The sequence below is a fragment of the Phacochoerus africanus genome, chromosome 5, assembly GCF_016906955.1.
Source record: "Phacochoerus africanus isolate WHEZ1 chromosome 5, ROS_Pafr_v1, whole genome shotgun sequence".
Lineage (NCBI taxonomy): Eukaryota > Metazoa > Chordata > Mammalia > Artiodactyla > Suidae > Phacochoerus > Phacochoerus africanus.
In genome coordinates this window covers 54,517,526-54,536,934 of record NC_062548.1, presented here as the reverse complement: position 1 = coordinate 54,536,934, position 19,409 = coordinate 54,517,526, and positions in this window count along the sequence as shown.

Genomic DNA, 19,409 nt, shown 5'->3' with positions numbered 1-19,409 from the left:
ATCCTAATTTAAAGTTTCTATGTCATAGTTAACCCAGTCAAATTAATATAGCAAAAACCAACCACAATACCTTCTAAGTATTTCACATATCAGCTCATTTGCCCCATCATTACCTAGAAAGAGAAGAGGTCTTCCTTCTTCTTTTACCTCTTCCTAATTTCTCCACCTTACCCCCTCTCCAAAAATGCAAAACAAAACTATTTTGACAGTGAAGTAACTCTTCTAACAGAAGCAGAGCTATAGGTTTAATTTTACTCCTGTTTCACTTCTCAGCCAATGAACTATCTGATCAAATTTTTCTCAAGGCTGAATGCTTTCTTTAATGACATATTTTGCTTCTAACTAAGATGCTTCACTGAGCAATTTGTGTTGCAACTGAAGCACTGATTTATTTTTCAACTTAGGGGCTAAGACCAAGATCCCCACATCAGAACATTTTACCAGGAGTTGAGAACTTGTCATTCATTTATCTTTAGTACAGCACTTAATTTAATCATCATGGGATATTAAAATTAGGAAGAGACCTAGCAAATCTTGATTCAGTACCTTTCAGATGACTCCAGGAGCTGATCACCAGCATAAGCTCTATGGCTACTGACCAGCAAAGGAGGAATTAGCACTCAAAGCTGCTAGCATATCTGCTGACTCTCCCATCACTATGTGCAATAAAAAAGAAAACACAGAAAGGCAAAAATCCACAATCACTATCTAGTAAAGGAACCCATAACTTTGAGGGTAAAAAGTAGAAAGAGGAGAAAAGGAAACCAACAGGTAAAATCTATTGAATTCTGTACCTTACTCATCACTTAAACAAATGCATGAGACAAAAGTCATTAACTAGTAAATGCTTCCCAAAGAGGGTGTTTTGAGATGGCTAATGCCTATTTGTACTCAGTTAATGTAAGTAGCATTCAAATGTCATGTTGAAGTCTTTAAGTTTGTCGATCTTTGGTTTAAATGTGATCACATAGTTGATTAGCACTCTTTTCCATTTATTCAAAAAAAAATGTATACAATTTGGAATTTCACAAAGTTTCCATTGTGACTCAGCAGTAATGAACCCAACTAATATCCACAAGGATGCAGGTTCCATCCCTGGCCTCGCTCAGTGGGTTAAAGGATCTGGCATCATGGTGAGCTGTGGTGTAGGGCACAGACATGGCTTGGATCCAGCATTGCTGTGGCTGTGGTGTAGGCCAGAGGCTACTGCTCCAATTCAACCCCTAGCCTGGGAACTTCCATATGCTGCAGGTGCAGCCCTAAAAAGCAAAAAAAAAAGAAAAAAAAATTTTCGCTGACACTGTCAGTAAGTGTAAACTCCAAACACTGGAAACTTTAAACAGAAAGAAAAAAAAAAGAACAAGGTTAGTCTTCCTCCCTGAGAAGGCAACTCTGTACAACCCCCTCAACACAAGGAAAACAACCTGTTTTGTTTTCTCTACAAAGCTCAAGCTGGGATATTTATCCACTTGCTGGAGCTACTGTGACAAGTAGGAAGTGAGAAGAACAGGAACCCCGAAACCCCAGTTTCCTGACTCCTCTGGCATCTTTTGCCAGGCTAGAGGCAGAATCCAATCCTGTACCACAGTAGGTTCAGAAAAAGAAATAATCCAGCCATTAATACCTTGACAGAAACATTCTCTACAATATGATTTAGTGTAGGCTTTTGAAAAAAAGATTTTAGGAATAAAAACTATTTTCAAAATGGAGGAAAGAAAAAAGCATATTGAAATATTGCCTCCACATTGAATATCATAGAAGAAAATTAGCCAGATGGAGAATTTGGGGGGAGGGGGAGTTTAATAATTTTGTAAACAATAGAGGCATATTGAATTTAACTCTTTTACTTGAGGGAACTATTGCAGAAATCTGGTCATTTAGTCAGCAGAAAGTAGTACTGAGACACAAAGCCCCAGTAGATCACAGTGGTGGATTATGATGGCTTTCTGTTCTGTTCTTTCCTGAACCACATTAAGTGTGCATGAACATCCTGGAGCCGTGGATGGCCACGCCCCTTCCTGTTTTCTTGGTGGTGGAAGGCACTGACTGCTACATCCATCAGTTCCAAGAACTAAACATGCCTTTTCTAGGCATGCATGTATATGAATGAATGTTTTAATTCCCACTCTGTTTTAGATAATAATAATAATATTGAGATAGTCTAAAACCATTGAAATTACTGAAAATACCACATACCACTCTAAAGTGAAAATTTACAGGCTTATATTTCCAAAGGGTCTATGAGACAATTCAATCCATAACCTTGTGGTCCAAGATACATCTGAGTTACAAATTTAGCCTTCCTATTATTCAGTGTTTGACCTGAGTTGTGTTTGTTTTCTCACCTTTAAAATAGTAGGAATCCCTTTTTTATATATTAGAGCCAAGCGGCATTTTCTTTATAAGGAAATGTTTGAAGTAGTGCTTCTAAGGCAACACGTCATTGGACGCCTTGAATTTTGACGTGAAAACCAAGTCTACCCTTTCCAACTTGCTTTTAAAACTGTGGCTTCTTCTAATGAACCAGATCCGCATGCCTTTCTAGCACTCAATGACTAATTCTTTGGTAATTGGAAGAGTTCAGTTGCGGTTTAAATTTTGTCACTGTTGGTCTTAAAAGAGGAGACTACATCCACCAAGACTTCTTCTACTTTCCTGAACTTATTTTATAATCTCAGTGCTTTATGTCACTTCAGGATTTTGCTTTTCCTTACTCTTAGGTTATCGATTGCCACTTTCCTGAAAATCCTAGGCATTGATTAGCCAATTAATGATAACATTTCCAAAGGTGAGATTTTAAAAATTCTTTTGACTGTTCCTTTTTTCATGTGGGCTAGAAACTGAGTAACCCTGTACAATTTATTTTCAACTTTCCAAAATATAATGTAAAACGATCTCTCTTTTATGTTTGCTTATACATTTTGTATACATCCACTGGATTTTTAACTCTGTAATCTCCTTGAATTATGAGTAACACATATTTTGCAACGTATTTGTAAATAAGATTTTTCTTCATTTGGGGAGGCAGCGTATCTTCTTTTAGTTTGAGAAGGAATGTAAATTGTCTGCAGATGATTTCTGTTATAGGTTATAAGCAAAAATACCATAGATCAACATTTACTTTAAAGAGCAAAAGGCAACCAACTTTTATTCATTTCAATACAATAAACAGTTACATTTCTCAGTTTAAATATTTGGAAAGGAGATCTGTAACATATGTGTTAGATGTTATTTTGTTAAAAATTTAAAAAAAATGGTAGTTTCATTTAAAATTTTGTTTGCCATTATTCTGTGAAATCTGTGTTCCCAAAAGCAACAGATGTATAACATGCCCTATTAAAATATAATAAAAGAGCACCCAGGGCACTTTATTAAAAGTAGCGTTAAAATAATAATTTTGATGCCAAAGAGCTGTCTTCTTGCAAGTTAGTTTAGTAAAAGTAATGGAATCAATGGGTTAATTGTTTCTAGAGCACTTATAAGTAAATATTATTAGCAAAATATTTTAATTACTGTACTTTATGTGGCCTAAATGTAAGCATTTATTAATACAAACCAAGCACTCATTACAAATTTGCACAGAAAATGATAAAATATTATGTATGAAATGAAGCATTAGCATGGACCATTAAGTCCTCTATTTTCATTTAATTGAATTTGTCAGTAGTACCCTCTTTAACTGAAAACCAGTCATAACCACAAAATTAAATAATAATTAAAGAAACAACTATTGAAAGAGTTGCTGGGAAGCTAAGGTGCCATTTAACCAAAACATAGCAATTTAATGTAAATTGCAGACCATGTAGACACAGTTTTGAAAATTATGCATCCTGTGGTTCTGTATGTGTTGGATTTAGCAAACACTTTCAGCATTACAGAGGAGATATTCTAGTTGAAGGACCACTTTGTCATTCAAAAAGGTGGGTAATGGACAAAAGTTCCTGTAAACTTAGGCCTTCCTACAAGACAATAAAGGCCTTCATAGCAATTCAGTTTATTGCTGCATAGTCAATGGTTTTGGCCTACTCAAAACCACTGAATCAACATATAGACCTAGGAGTATTTGTCTTCTTAGTGTTTCTGGTAATCTGCATGCTAATCATGGAAATGACAAAAGAACTAAAACTATGGCTAAAGTACACTTCACCGTTCTAGGATGTATGAATGAAGGATGTATCTTGAGTGTCTTTCTGGTTAAGAGTATATTACCCTTTCAAATAAACTTTTATTGATCATTGCCTAAAAACTTCTAAGAATCAGTTCTGTTGGCCAAAAAGTCTAGTTTCCTGGTGCATATGTGCACATATGTGTGCATGTAGTTGCATACAGGCATTTATTTTTACCAGTGGCCCTTCTGAAAAGTCTCCAACTTTTGCAAGTTATTTTTTAGTCTAACGTTCAATGTTGCACAGCCAGCAGGGGGAGGTAAGATTTAAGGAAATAGCAAAGTGAACTTGATGGAAGCAACTACTTTTCAGGCAAACAAACAAACAAACAAAGCCTTCTCAATGAGCAGAATGGAAGGGTCTCTAATGCATTTGGGATAGGTTTAGCATTTTAGATTTGGTGCTGGATGTCATTTAGAATTTTGATAAGCATTAGCCAATGTCCTTAAAGGATCTAGATTTTAAATATGATACACACACTAATTCTAGCTATTGAAAACCTTTTGTGATATTTTCCAATGTGCAAACTTTGGCTAAATGGATATGTGTGGATCTGTGAGTCCATTTAAATAATACGAAAAAAACACGGGCTCATACAAACATTCTCAAGAGCTTGGAGAAAATGTTGATTTTGTTTCAAAATTTTACAGCATCATGTCTGCTCACATAATTGACAACATCCATGGAACAATTAATAAAAAATAACCAGAGAGAAAATGAAGAATTATAATTTTTAAAAATATGATTACATTTTTATATTTGTATGCAAGTGGTCAATTAAATGACTGATAAATTGGTGTGATGTGTGTTCTTGAAAAAGATTTATGTTGCCTTGAAAATGATCAAATTTGCATTTGGGAATAAGGCAGTACAATTTTCATATCTATAAACCTTGTTTTGCTAAATTCAGTTTAGCCAGAATAAAAGTTAACTCAGCTTGTCTAGTACAACTTGACAAGTGCAAACTCTGAATGTATCTGAGGTTAATATAAAGAAGTAGATTCCTTACATAAAACACAGATTGATGAAGAAAACATATTGAATTACATTAAAATTGTCAGCAAGGAAAATAGAAAATTAAAACCACATCTTACATTTGATCATAAGGTAATTTCTCTTTGCAAAATATTTTTCAAATCTTATTTCATCTGAACCTCAACCACATATTGGGGAAACTTATTATACCCATTTTACAGATTAAAAAGCATATCTGTTTTTAACGATGCTTTAAAATAAACCTTGGTTTCACAAATTATATGGATTTTGTTTCTTATTCTTAAAAGGTACTGATTTTAAAAATATGCCGTAAGACTGAAAATTTTATTATTTTCCATTGATTCAGCTCCTTTATTTAGTGTTATTTATTTTTTTCAAGGATTTCATTTCAGATCACCTTCTAAGTCAAAAGTTGAATTTCAACAAATTTGAACTCAGATTAAAACAATTTTAAAATCTTTGTTAATCCCCTTCTCCCCACCACACACATTCACACACACACTCACCTCATAGCCACACACATACCACTAAAGTTCTAATGCAATTTTATTTGCATTTTCCAATATACTGATTTTTGGATTTTAGTTATCCTGATTTTGTTCTATAATATCACTATACTTTTTTTCTAAATTCATGAACAATGGTTGACTTTTCCCACATGCTTCACCTCTCATGCTTTTCCAGAATCTCTCTTTATTTTGAACAAGCTGCTATAATTTAACTACTATAAACAATTTAAAAAATTGGAGGGAAAATATGTCATTAAATCCTCAAAAATTTATGGCTCTAAGAACATAACATTGCTATGTAAATGTAGCCATATGCTATTAGTCTTGAAAAATTAGAATTGCTGCAGGGCTTTAGTTTTCTAGTGCATTTGAGGGGATTGTTATCAATATTGTATGTATCTACCTCGAAGAGCAAGGTACTGTATCAGTCTTTGGCATTTAGAATATGAATTTAAAAAGATGTTGAAACTTTCAAAAAAAGATCTGGACTCACAGTGATGGATGAATAAACAGCCACTTGGTAGAGAAATTATTTTTCTAGTCATATGGTCAAGATTATGCTGAGATGAACCCCACACTCTGAAAAATCTCAATAGTTTAAAGGGACCAGCTAATTTTCAGTCCTGCTGGAGGTCCATCACAGGTTGGTATTAGAGAAGGAAGAAGAAAGTTGCTCTGTTCCACCAAGTCACTCAGGGATCCAGACTGAGAGCAGGTCCAGCATCTGATTCTGCTGATGTGGAAACACAGGAATCTGCTGAGACAGTGGATGAGAGAACAGGGGATTATGCTTTGCCTTCGAAATGCTTCACCCAGAATTAACAGGTGACGTTTCTCCTGTGTATCATTGACCCCAGCTGCTTATATAACCACGCCCCACTTCAAGGGAGTAGAGAAATATAACTTTCAGAGTCCTGGAGAGAGAGAGGGGTATAGGGCAGGCTGGTGAATTTGTAATGTCTCCCACAAGAACCAATAACAATCAAATGAGTGCTATAGGTATTGGGGATTTCATAAAAAGTGGAAAAGATGATGAAAAAAATAGGCTCTTTTTTATAATCAATTATTAAACTAGAATTGTAATGTTTTTCAAAAATGTTGAATAATTAACTGAGAACTTAAAAAAAAATCTATAGCTAAGACATAGTGTTCTTCCCCTTTGTAGCCATTCCATTCAATTGTGTTATAACCCAAAATACATGTATGGGTACCATCTTGTCACACATCACCAAGGCTTGTCCTCAGTGTTCTTAGTTTTTAATTAAATTGAGCTTCCATGAGGTTTAGCAGATTTGGTCTTCCTATATTCCCCTGACCCCTGAGTCCACTGAAATCATTGCACCATTTAATCCCTGAGTGCTTTCACCCTATTTTGACCCTGATGTTGATGCTTCATCTGCGCTGCCTCCTGCATCTGAAGCCCAGGCCTTGCTGGTGTCAGAAGTTCACATGGATCCCTCAAAATACTGTCCCCACTTTCTGTGTGAAGGCTGATATGAAGGATGTCTTGAAACATCGACTCACCTGTCTTCCCATAAGAATCACCTTTGTTCAACATTAAGTTGAACAGAAACACAGTTAAGGCCTGCTTGTAGTTATTGTAGTATGATGGGAAAAGATGTACTAGAAAAGAGAAAGGACTATGTGAGGTTTTTCTTAAAGATACTGTATATTGAACTAGAATTCAGAACAGTGTGTGAAAAAAAAAAAAAAAAGCTACATTCAGGAATTAAAACACATTTCTGAGTGAGAAATGTATAGGATTGGGAATCCCTTGTTTGGAATTTTAAAATCCAAAGGATTGTGTGTGTGTGTGTGTGTGTGTGTTTGTGTTTTGTTGTGTTTCTATAAGTTTGGTATAAACTTATTAGGTGTGGAATACAGTTTGAACTGATAAGAGATTTTTAAAAAAGTTTTGGCTGTGCCCCCAGCCTATGTAAATTCCCGGCTGAGGGACTGAACTTGTGCCAAGGTTGCCACCTGAGCCACAGCTGTGCAACACTGGATCCTTAACCCACTGGGTCAGAAAGTAACATCCAAGAGGTTTTTAATTTTTAATTTATCTAGTGTGAATAACCATGTGTTTTATGGCAGAAAAATTAACAAATTTGTTTATGGATTATTATCTCAGATCCTATTAAGCATGCTCTGAAGTCTAGAATATGGGCCCAAAACATTAAAAGCCCAAAACATCTGGTGCCAAAGGTTTCCAATAAGAAATTGTGTACCTCTGTGGTGCTACCTTTGGTGCAGTGGGTTAAGGATCCAGCATTGTCACTGCAGTGGCTGGGGTCACTGCTGTGGAACAGGTTGGATCCCTAGTCGGGAAACTTTCACATGCCACAGGCATAGCCCCCCAAAAAAAAGAGAGAGAGAGAGAAAATAAACCTCTAGAAAGCCCATTTGGGTGAAAATTAAGTGGTATGGGTGTCAGGCCTGGGTTTACTAATATGATTGCTACCCACTGTTTAACTGTAATTTTGCCTCTCTGGTGCTCCATTTCCATCATTAGCAATGTTGAACGTGTGTGTGTGGGCTCCCAGGTTTCCAACGTGTTTTCCTCGGCTGGTGCTCTCTGACTTTACTAACTCACATTCTATCCTCTAAATTCTCCACATTTATTAACTCTAATGCCACGTATTGTCCCCTTTGAAACCAAATCGTCTTCCCGGGGACGGACACCATCCTGAGCTCCCCAGGACCACACTGCTTCCTTCATGTCAAATACTGTCTGATGAATTTATTGAGGGGATTTATTTTCTTAATCCCAGAGTGTCCACAAAGAAAAATACTGAAATTTTAAAGCAATTGAAAATTGACTTAGACATAAAACGAAGAGAGGAACTTTAACTTTGTATTTGCAAATGAGCTCATGGTTCTCCCAAATCATTTGGTTTTTATTTTGGGTTTTTAATATACTGCATAAAACCTTTTAGACCTCTACAAGAATTGTGGTTTAGACAAAAAGAAATATTTTATGATGTTGTCTGGGTAAGATGGAAAATAATACTTTATTACAGATGTCGTGGTTGTGTCCCAAATTCCCAAATCAATGTCATTTTTGTTAGAAGTGGTCAATATTATTCACACAATAAAAGGACTCATTTGATTATTCCCCATAATATTCTTGTGTACATATTATGAGCCAGACGCTGCTCTTTTATAGACATGAAAATTCCTCCTGACTTTAATACTGTTAAAATGAGTATAATTGATTTCTGATTGACTTTATAGGAGGGATGTGTGTGTGTGTGCGTGTATATGTACATGTGTGTATATGTGATGTGTTTCCATGTTTCAACACTTAGCTTTAGGTGTTTACATTATTTTAGAATTAAAAAAAATAAGATCATTTAACAAGCTTTTCATGGCTAAGACATAATATTTTATCTGAAAATCTGGAACATGTTTCATTTCAGTTGTGAAAATAAAACAACCTTATTTATTTCATTGGGAGGGACTATCAGTTTATAAATATACCTAAGGTTTTAGGGGACGTCTTACAAGTTGACAGTGTATCAGTTAGTTATCGCTTCAGAGTAAGCCATCGGAAACCTTAATGACGGAAAACAACAATGGCCAGGATGGCCCACTCACATGCCTGAGAGCAGGTGCAGGCTGTGGGCTGAGATGCTTTTGCTCTTTGCCACACGGATGCTTATCACCTAGTAGGCTTGCTGAACTTCTGCAACACAGCCTGGGTTGACCTTCCCAAGGGTGTCCCACAAGAAGCTGCAAGGCCTATTGAAAGTTTCAATACCAGAACTCCCACAACGTTAGTTTAATGACTTTCTGTTGTCTAAACAAGGGCAAAAGACAGCCAGGATTCAAGGGGAAAGCAAGTAGCAATATTGGGGGGAAGGGGGGAGGGTAGACACAGGAGACGTAATTCAATGGAGACTTTATTTTATGGATATTATCACCGGGAGTCTTAAAATTCATAATAGATTCTAAAGGCCTTCAAGTTAATTTTTGTTTCCAATTTCATCCAGTCTTTTCCTTAAGAATGTTCTTCTCACACCCAGTCTCCTCTCACTTTACAACATCAAGGACCCTTGTGGCCCAGTCATCATTGTTTTCTGTGGCACTTTATTCTGAGATGCTAAACAAAGGGAAAATATAAAATATTGTTGTAAGTGATGATGACTCTTTGGCATTCTCGAATGTGGACATATTACAGAGTGGAGAAAAAGTCATCGTAACTTTTTTAAGGATTTTGATTGCATTTTACCTGGGCTGCTGTCAAAGAGCACATCACTTTGAGGGGAAGGTCATGCAAGAGCAACAAAAATAGGGCATCTGAGGGAAGCACCAGGGTGAACTCACTACACAGCTCCATGCTTTTGCTATCAGTCTTATAATACCTTCACACATTGTTTGTGTCAACTGTGTACTAAATAGATTTATAATGATAACTCCACACAGAGAAACACCATAAAATAAAAATTGATGGGGTCACGGAATTCTATTTTTAGTATTTCAATTATATACATCCTTTTATTGCAAGATTCCATGATCAATAAAAAATTTCTAAGGCCCACAATATATCACATTAGGATAAACTTCTTTAACAGGAATGGAATGGAAATTGAGTTCAAGAAGAGAAAAAAACAGCATAAAATTTCTGACTATGAAATAACATCCTATGCATATATTTTTTTAAACAGATGATGGTCCAAGTCAAATCCCTCTGGTATTTACATTTCATTGGATACATTTTAAAGCGTGGTCCAGCGCTTTCTTTTTTAAATGTCAATATTCACCATATACCAGAAATTACATTCTTTGAAAATAGTTAAATTGATGACAAAGGACTTTGCATATTCTAGAGGGTACATAGGTTTTCAAATTTTTAGGTGTTATATTAATATCAAAAAAATAAATGGAAAACCCCTGATCTATCGTGCAGTCTAACAGTCCTAGACTTCGGGGCAAAACAAGCATCCTTTGGTTGTCTGGAAGAGGCTGATCAGGCACTGGCATGCAGCTCAAGTTATCACTAATTTCACAGAGCCTGAGCCAGGCTTAATAACGGTAATCACTAATGATGCTAGGCTGCCTCAGAACCGCTGCCCAGAAGACTATTCTGCCTTGTAGCATCACAGTGAAAAGCAAGTTAGTACTTGGGCTTTTCTCAGAAGTGACTCAACAAGATTGATGGTTAACAAGATTAATGGTTAAATTTCTTACAGTCCTGGAATAACAAAAAATGTTGATATTCTCGTAATGGACACTATTCTTGCTCCACATCCAGGTAAAAGCACAAATGCGTTCACACACCAAAGTTTGCCTAATAGTTTCAGGGGTTCCTGGATGTCATGCTCAGGTTTTCATAGACCAAATTTAGGTCCCGCAGCTATGTGAGAAAAAATCCCATCTTCCAACTCCTTTCTTAGCCCCCTTCCCTATACATTGTGAAGATTCAGTATTTAGCAAATAGTTGTTGATGATTATATCAGATATTTATCTTCCTTCACATTGCTTTTTGATCATCATTTTCAAACAACCTAAATTCAACGTGAAAACAATAACTTTGGAAGGGATAAATTCCCACTTTCAACATACCTCTGAAAGCATTTTGTAATAGACCAAACTGACTGAGAAAACACCTAGCAGCCTTAGCCTCATTCCATTTTGAATACCTCATGAATAGATTTTTGCTTTCATACTTCAAAATATTCTTGTCTCAACTCAGAATCAGACTTTCCATGAAGCATTCATTTTTTGCAGTTTATTACCTCACATATTCTACGTTGAAATGATTTAACACCATAACCATCAAAAATAAGACAATAGAGGAAAGAAAATTACCTATGTGCTTCTATTAACTTTTTCCTCCCTGGCTTAGTTTCAGAGGTTGCCTCCAACTAAAGGTTTTTTTCATTAGAACCCATATCTCAATTTTGACTATAGGAGGTGCTGGTTAGATAAGCTTATCTGCATTTCTTGGAGAAAAGAAAAGTTTCATATGAATTGTAGGTTTGTTAATAGTGATACTTAAATTTATAATAGTATAAAGGCAAATTATTTTAAAAACTATGTTTTTCTGAACTGTAATGTCCTGAGGATCATTAGGTATAAAGTCAATATAAAAGCAGTATATTTTCTGCAATAAAGATGAAAATATTTTTTAAATCTTTTACGGTTTTGTTGTCACATACAGACCTCCAGAAATAGTCAAATTCACACAAAATAGTTGTTCTTTAAAAAAGCAGACTGCACAAATCTCTTATAAAAACATACATTGCTATTTACACCAAGTAAAAGGTTGATGGTCAGTCACCTGTACCACTTTGTCTGAGAAAGTTCCAGAATTCCACACTTGTGTATGCGATAAGCAAAGGCTGAATCCAAATCTATTTGCTAGTTTAACTGCAATTATATTCTACTTATTTTAGGTGACCACCTAGGAAAATTGCAGCTAAGCTGGGCTGACTTCTTTTAAATGCAAAATACAAACTTATAGGATATTAATAGCTAATATTGATTATAAACTGAAATATTATTCATAAATCATAAATAATCAAGTTATTATTTATAAATTATTATAAACTGAGTTATCATAAATATAATATTGATTATAATTGAGTCCCTAACATGTGCCAGGCTTGGCATCTTACTTAATCCTTGTAAGAACCCTATGAGGTAGGTGTTATGATCCCATTTCACAGATATAGGGACTGGGGCTCAGGGAATGCAACTTCTTCCATTCATACAGCAACAGATGGAATCAGGTTTCAAAGGCACCTGGTCTGGCTCTCAACCAGTTGGTCTTTAACTATAAATAGAGCGTAATTAAAATTAAAGAAACTTTGAAATGCGGTTTCTCTCTTTCACAAGCCAAATCTGCTCCAGACTACTCTGCTTTGACCAACCATTAGAACAACTGAAATTGCAGCGTTTTTAATCACAAATGACTTTGATCTATAAATGATAACCACATTATTAAATTTGTTGATTATTCTCTCTTTAGGGGCTACAATTAATATTTGTCAAAGCATCACCCTTACACAGGCGGAAAGTTTTCATTGACAAAACTGAAGTGACAGCTACCACATTCTACACACAGACACTAAATAATGCCTGAAGTATCATGAAAATGTGCCGAAACAATTAACCAAATGAAAAGCGCTGCCAAGTCCTGTCTCACCGAGGAAAGATGGCTTGTAAGAGAGTGTGAAGGGATTACAAAATTACAATTAAGAAATTCAAAAAATTAAAATTACTGTTCCTCACATTTTAATGCTTACGTAGCAATTGGAACATTGGGGATATGACTTGCAAATACCATATTCTTAAGGCACTTTAAAAACACACACACACATGACATTACGTCTACTTAAGTTAAAATTGAAAATTAGAGGAGATATTTTGAAGCTTGGGAGATGGAAATAAAAATCTTAGAGTGAGTTAGGAAGTAACAGTAATTTCAATATTTCAAATATATCAATGAGTATGTCAATGACTACTTCAAGTGAGTACAATCAGTTCAAATATTCTTTATTTTATAAAAGAATTACACAGGGAAATTCATTTGAAATGCAAAGTCTCCCAGAGGAGTTAAAGGTTATTTAGCTGAAATATAACACTGAGGGGGAAAAAAAAACCCGACAACTTTACTTGTCCGCAAGAGTGCTAAAATACATTTCAAAATAGAGCAAGTGGGCTAAAATTTTAAATGTCGATATGATTCCTATGTGAAGTTATCATCCAGTGATTTATGTTGTTAGGGGAACTTTCTATCTGCGCAAGTTGTCTAAGATCAGCCTACCTGCAGAATTCTAGTTTTAAACTTAATCTGTTTCACAGGTTGTATTTGAAACTCCATTATGACATGCAGTGTTTAACAATTTTCCTAACAATATCGGCCCACTGTACCTGTTCGATCTACTTATTTGGGGGTCAAAGGATTTCTGAACGGCTATTAATGTCAGATGTCTCAGGACAGGGAATTCCTACCTTCCTCTCTCATTGACAGTAAGGAAAACTCTGTAGATCTCTTGCTATTTGGAGAGAAATGTGTGTCCTGCTGTCCATGAGACATTTAAGAAAGTTTCTTGAAAAATACAGAAGAGAAGATGAAGCCGTGAGTTCAGGATGCTGAGTGTTAAGATCTTGTCTCTGCACTCCTCTCTGACTTTCTCTCCCACTTCCTTCTTCCATGTGGTGTCTGGAGCTGCTGCTACAGCCTCAGCTCCTACTGGATCCTCTGGCCAGCCATGGGGAGCTCCTGTGGGCACCCCAGTTAGACCTGGTCCAGGTAAGACCAGGGCAAGTATGCGGGGGAGACCTCAAGAAACTGAAAGATGCTGCGGTGTACTGTGAGTCTCCGGGGTTTTACAAACAAGAGCCCTTTGTTGTTGCGGCTGTTCATAAACGTCAGGAGAGCAAATTTTAACAGTTTGAATTTTTTTTATTACCTGAAAGACATGATCAAAAGTGAAAATTCAGGCCATTTGTTATGTCTCTACTGACTTCTACAGATAAACATTTAAGGAGGGAAATATGAGAATCATCATTTATGAAATTAAAAACACAAAGTAAGCTGAGGGTAGACACAGACTAACTGATTTTTAAACAGTGCAAAAGCTTAGACTTTAAGTTATTTTTAGAAAGGATCATAGTGGTCTCCATTCCTTAAAATCTTAGCCTCAATCTTTTGTATGTATTTGGAATTTTCACCACGTTTCTCCACAAAGTGAAAATACACAAATGCATGGTCTAAAAAACTGATGGAGTCCTGGTCTCCAATTAAAACCTCCAGCTACCAGTGACAAACACTGATTCTGTTCAGGAGAAATTAATGTTGAGTAAATTTTGACTTTTGCATTTTTATGTATTTATACAGAAATAATCTTATATTGGATTGTTACTACAGCTCCATAGTAAAAAACTACGTTAGTCTGTAGCATATACTAAAAGTAAGGTAATATATTTTATTCTTTACTTATTTTCATTTCCACTTGTTAGAAATAAGGATGTTTTTAACCATTGAAGTATTATTTCATAAATGAAACAATAGAGTTATTTAGTTTATATCTGTGAAAGGCATGTCCAATGTTAATTTTTAAAAAATCATTATACACATCAAAATAGTATAGATATGGGAAAAAAATCTAAAATTATTTAATAATTTATGATATTAATTTTAGATTCAATATTGTTGGAAGAATGAAATTCAAATGATTATATAAACTGATAATTTCATCTGATTTACACCAAAGAGTTAATTCATTTGTAATCTTAAGTTGTGTTTAAGGGAAATTAGGAAATATTTTAAAATTCACATTGAATCCAAAATTTTCAAGCTTATAAATTCAGACAGTCTCACTTGAATCCTCAAATATCTTAATTTGCTTTGAAGAGAAAGTATTTTTTCTTTCATTCATATAATTCAAAACAGCCAAACAGATTCTACTTCAACAATTTAAATGATTCACATGTGAGAACAAATATGGAAAATCTAAGCCCCAAACAAAATTGCAGACTTAAATTATAATGATAATTTAAAATGTGTGTAATATAATTATAGTATAGGGTCTGCTATAATGAGCTCGGCGATACTATATCTACATCAAATGTGTTAGGACGGTGATATTAGATATGCCTTTCTCTGAGCATTTTTTTACACATTTCTGAATTATGATACCTGTGCCAGAATCAGCCTACTGTATCAAGGATTTTTTGGATGGAGAAATGAATTTTTAAAATTGTCAAAACATGATAGAGCAAACTTCCATTTTCCACATAGGATGTACTAAAATATGAATATCAACTATATGTGAATTTTAAATGTATAAAGATAGTCATGTATGCAAGTTGAAGCATCTTCTAAGACAAAGCTAAAAATATATAAATCAATAATTTAGACTGAATAACTTTTAGTAGTCAAAGAAAATTGAAGATTATACTTAATTATGAGCAATAATTAATCATGATTATGCCCTTCCACATGCATGCTTAATTGACCTTTGTATCCAAAAATATTTTCCTTAAACATATAAAAAATGCAAGCCACAATTCAGACCCTCTTTTGATAATCACACTTTTGTCAATTATTAAATTTTTACTGTGTTGTCAGATGGACACATACACACCGTTACGACATTTAAAAAAAGGCTTAGTACAGTAACAGAAAACTACTATATAGCCAGTAAGGTTTAAGGTGAGTAATTTTATGACAGAACTCATGAAGAATTATTCTATTTATTGTTTGATAGGGACATGCAGCTTAAATTTAAAAGTCATTAATTCTAGATGGAGGCAGAAAAGCATACACTTCTTATCTTGAACAGTTATGGACAATGCACAGCAAATTCCAGGAAAAAAAATATGGCATAATATTCAAAGGTGTATATTCAAATAGTCAACCATCCATCCATCTGTCCATTGGTCCATCTCTCCATCAACCAACAATCGAACAAAGAGCTACCAGAAATGAATAACTGTAAGGACACAACCCTGGAACTGGTAAGATATGATGGGTAGAGCTTATCCCCTAGTGGTGAGACATGCAGATAATTAACATACAGACTCTGGTGCAATAGTGCTAAATATATAGATTTTTTTTTTTTTCCTGTGGTGGCCCTTAGAAAGGGGTGACAAATTCAAATTGAGTTATCAGGGGAGGGTTCCCAAAGGAAAGAGGAAGTGAGGAGTCTTGATAGACAAAGTTCGGTGCCATTAGTAGCAGGTAAGCTCCAGAGGTCACCCTATTAGTCTATCAATTCCTAGCACAGATTAAACTCATAGTTGGGTCTCTGTAAATATTTACGCCATAAATAAGGAGAGCAGAGCTATCCAGGCTGAGAGGAGAACACGTGAGGCTAAGTCCAGGAAGGAGCTACAGGTGTGGCTGGAATATGCGGTGAGCTGAGCGGTATAATGGGGGAGGGGGGAGAGGGGGATGCACACAGAAGAGCCAGATGGTGAATCATATGGAAATTATGAAAACCGATGAGATAACATCTCCTCTGCTTTGAACTCTGCTGAAAAAGACGAGATTATGTTTGGACACTGAGACATGAATCAATCAAAAGAGCAGAAAAGATCAGTACAAAGACAGGAGAACGAGGTCTTTAAATAATGCATATTTCACAATATCTCTTCTTCCCAGTTCAAAGAAGGTTTGGTTTTTCAGAAGTAATTGTGCTACAGAAATAAACCACCTTCGTAGGCGCAAGTAGCATTTTCCTTTTTCTTAGTAGCTTTTTAATAATGATGCAATTCGGAATAAACAAATAGCAGATCTGTGTCTGCAGATCTGTATTATTTCCTACTCCGTTCTCGTTCTCGGTAGGAGGTTCCCCTTCAGGCGAAGCCTGCCGGGGTCCAGGGCCTGGCTGCCAGGTGTGGACCTTGACTGATGAGGGCACTGTAACCTGCTGACCCCACCCCCAGGCCTGGTTTCCAGGCTGCCTTTTTATCTCCAGTCCTGCCTTCTCTTTCACTCTTTCTGAGAAAGAAGCCTGAGGAGCCCTGAGCAGATGGTTGGGCTACTGTCCCCATGCCCTGCCCCGAGGGTGGACTTCCTGGCTTACCCCTCCTTGTGCCCGTTGACCCTGACTTTGGATTCTGATTCAAGTTGAGGTGGCACCTCCTCTCTAGGTTCTGATTGTGGCTGGATTTGGGGAGGACATGTCAGGCTTCATTTACCTTTATTTGACATTCTGACCTGGGCTCTCAGACATTGCCTTCTCACCTGCAAGGCTGACACTGAACTCCAGACTCAAGAGCCTGTGGGTTTTATTTATTTACTTAGAGGTTGAAATGGGTTTTGGCTCCTAAGAAAGACAGTCTGGACAAAGACATGCGTCTTATACCTTTCGGACTCCTGGAACCCAGCTGTGCTGGGTGGACATTGACACTTTCAAGCCCTAAGCATGGCCCCCTCTGTAGCAGGCGAGCAGGTCCTTCTCTACCTCCAAAAGAAGCTTGATCTGATCATTACAAAAAAATGCATTTTTCTATCAAAGCAAGTGTGCTTAAAATCAGATTACCCTTTTAAAATTAAAGTGTTTAAAAATCCTGAAAAAGAATCTTGAGTAAAGACATTTTTCCTAGCCTATTTATCTCCCTACAATTTTGGATTGTACAGCTTAAAGTTATATATCAACACAAGCTTAGCCTACTCCTTCCCACTAGAAAATTCTTTCTCAAATCCTGCTGCTGCTTGTGGTGAGAAATATGTGCTATAACTCTTTTACAACGTAATAGAAGTTTTAAGTCAAATTATGCTAATTTTTATATAAATAGATACAAATGAAGGGGGGGTACTAAGATGCAGTATGAATCTTACCCAAGCTTCTACACTGCCCTTATGGATGAAGAAAAAAAAAAAAAAACTTTTTTTTTCTAGTTGGGAAATGAAAAAATGCAATGTTTGCCAATTGACTCATTAATATTTAATGAGTATTATTAATGAAATTAATATTTGAGAAATTCATCCACTAGAAAAATCACCTCTCTTCCACTTTTCCAAGAGTTTCTAACAAAAATTATTTTATGAGTGTATCAATTGTATAAGATCTTTTGCTCTTGCCACTGTATTCTATAGACGCAAAAATTGCTCATGTAGAATAGACCACAGAGAACACAGTTATTGCATAAATAATCCAGAGTTTTGCAGGGGTTTTCAGGTGTTTCAGCAGCATGAATACATTTTTTTCCTTAAATAGCAGTTCTCCTTAGTTAACTACTTAACTCCTTAGTTAACTCCTGCTGTATCTTGAAATGTATTTTAAAATGTCAAATGACTCTCATGGCTCTTCTGAAATATGTAAAAGGAGTTTTTTGGTTTTTTTTTTCCCCACATCAAACTGCCACTTCTATCTTAGAGACAGTTTTAAAGTTTCTAAATACTGATCTGTTTTTTCACCACTGTAGCTACCGCCTCTATCCCACTATCCCAGGACATGTGATTATAATTGACTTGCTTGGAGAATGGTAGTTAAATGCCAAAAGAAACCAATGACAAATAAATGATACATAACAAATGTATAGCGAGTATGTATCAAACCGACTACCCTCTCCTTTCCCTTAAAAGTATATGTGTGCTCAGTGCCTTCCTCCTGCCTTCCTCTTTCCTTCCTTCTTTTCTCCCTTCTTTTCTTTCTTTTGATGTTTTGTTCTGTACTGTCTTTCATTCTTTCATTCCCTTCTGCCTTTTTTCTTCTTTTATTTGTTCTTCTCCTCGAGTCCTTTGTTTCAAAGTCTGGCTCATTCTGGCTCTTCCAACCTCAGGCCGGCCATCCACGGCACTGGATCTGCCTTCTTCCAACCCTTATCCAGGGGGACAGATAATAAAGAGAGGAACAGACAGTGGAAAAGAGATAGTTCATTCTCTCCTTAAGTATTGTCATGTCATGCAGCTGTAGCTGTTTCATGCCCAGAGAGTCTCATGGTGCTGTTAAAACTTCAAGGAGGGTCAAGAGGCCAGATAGCTGCCGAATCCATTCTTGGAAGGTTTTGACCACCAGAAAATACAAGTTGAGAAGTCTTTGGGGATCATTATCTTTCTGAATCGCTTCTTAGGCAGAATTTGAAGACATCAAGTGACAAAGTTTAATGAGTTGACCTAGGAGGTCATCTTTTCTGCATATTCTTATGTTAAACCTTCCATTGGTGCCAACCATCTGTCTCATGTCTGCTTGGTTGAAACTGGTGCCATAGTCCGTTGCATAAGTGGTGCCTTTTCTTCCAAGTTCCCTCTGACCAGAGTCGTTCCCATCTATGGGAA